At 51.2% G+C, this 1,908-nt stretch overlaps 1 pseudogene; it reads right to left on the minus strand.

Moving 5' to 3' along the window:
• Positions 1 to 266: 266 nt before the first annotated feature.
• LOC122446759 lies at positions 267 to 1,448 on the minus strand (annotated as a pseudogene).
• Between the last annotated feature and the right edge of the window lie 460 nt (positions 1,449 to 1,908).

Consider the following 1,908-nt stretch of genomic DNA (forward strand, 5'->3'; position numbering starts at 1 on the left):
GTGGCATGTGGTAAAGACTCCACATGCCAATGCAGGAGATGCCAGAGATGTGGGTTTCATCCCTGGGTGGGGAAGATCCCTTGGAAGAGGAAATGGCAATCCACTCCAGTATTCTGGCCTGGAAAATCCTGTGGACAGAGGAGTCTGGAGGGCTACAGCCCACAGGGTCGCAAAGAGTCAGATGGGACTAAGAGACTGAGCTGCTTGCAGGAGAGGTGGGACCCAGGAAAGGACAGCAACTGGCAAGCAAAGGGCAGGCTTGGTTCTTAGTGGTCAGGCTGGAAGGGGCCATCATGGGACATGCCCAGGTACTGGGCCTGCTTCTCAGTCAGCTTGGTCATTTTCACATTCAGCTTGCCCAGGGGGGCTTTAGCCACTGCTTTATCCAGGTTCTTGGGCAGGAAATAGATCTCCACAGGGTGCTTATCTGGGTGGGTCCACAGCTCAATCTTCACCAGCACCTGGTTGGTGAAGGAGTCACTCATCATGAAGCTGGGGTGCGCCATGGTGCAGCTGGCCCTTGGCCAGCCCGATGATCAGTGCCCATTCTTCAAGTCCACCTTGGGCTTGATGTTTGCCTTCTCCACAGCATTCTCATTTAGGCACCTGATATCACTCTCCATGTTAAAGCATCTGATTTACACACAGTGGCATCATCTCTCATCTGTTCAAAGTGTGGATTGATGGACGATGTTGATACAGCCCATAGTGGTGACAAAATGCTGCCCTCCTGATGGGTCTCATCCATGGTGGTCACCTCACACCCCTCCACGGCAGCCTAAAGTGCATTGATGGAGTCCATCTCCCCTATGATGAATCGGGCCCCGAAATCCCTTAGGGCCTAGGCACAGCCCTTGCCCTTGTTGCCACAGCCCACTACCACCGCCATCTTACCTGCATTCCTCACGTCAGGAGTCACTGACATTGACAGCAGGCACCTTCAGGATCCCATTGATCATCCTTTTATACAGGTTGTGGACCCCCGTTGTGGTCTCTTCAGAGATGCCTCAGATGTCAGACCGGAGCTGCAGGTACTTGGTATGGTTGCAGTTGGTGAGGTCAGCACCATTGTCCAGCATCATGTTCAAGGGCACATCCCTGAAGCACAGCGTCTGCTGGATGCACCACAGATACCCCTCATCCATGTCACTCTTCCGGGCATGGTATGCCAGCCTTGGCAATGGCAGCTGTTGCGTGGTCCTGGGTGGAGAAGATATTGCAGCTGGACCACTGCACCTCACCACCCAGACCGACGTGGGTCTCACTGAGGACAGCTGTCTCCACGGTCAGGTGCAGACGGACAGCAACATGGCCCCCTTCAGTGACTTGGAGGCGGAGGACATCTCCTGCATGTGTATCAGGCGTGGCATCTCATTCTCCGTGAGGCCCAGGGCTTTGCGTCCCCAGGCAACCAGGCTGAAGTCAGTGGCTTTGTAAAGCAGCTTGTTGGACAGGCTGGCAGCATTTCTGTTTCTGCAAGAAGTGGTGAATGCCGGCAAAGGGGGCTGGGCCTCAGTCTGGGAATAAGAGCTGGCAGGGCAGCACCGTGCAGGGTGAGAACAGAATTTTTTAGGTAACATTCTAAATGTTGGTCATCTTGCTCAAGTGGTTGTCTTGCTGGTCGTCTTGCTCAAGTGGAAGGGGATACTTGAATGTGTATATATGAGAGAATATAAAAAATAAACAAGCTACAAGGATATATTGTACAGCACAGGGGATATAGCCAATGTCTTATGATAACTTTAAATGGAGTGTAATTTATTTAAAAAATGGAATCACTATGTTTTATACCCAAAACCAATAATCAACTATACATCATTAAAAAAAAAAAAACAAACAAAGAGTTCCCTGGCAGTTCAGTGGTTAGGACTCTGAGTTCATACTGCTAGGGCATAGGTTCAATCCCTG

The sequence above is a fragment of the Cervus canadensis genome, chromosome 8 (genome assembly GCF_019320065.1).
Source record: "Cervus canadensis isolate Bull #8, Minnesota chromosome 8, ASM1932006v1, whole genome shotgun sequence".
In the NCBI taxonomy this organism is placed as follows: domain Eukaryota; kingdom Metazoa; phylum Chordata; class Mammalia; order Artiodactyla; family Cervidae; genus Cervus; species Cervus canadensis.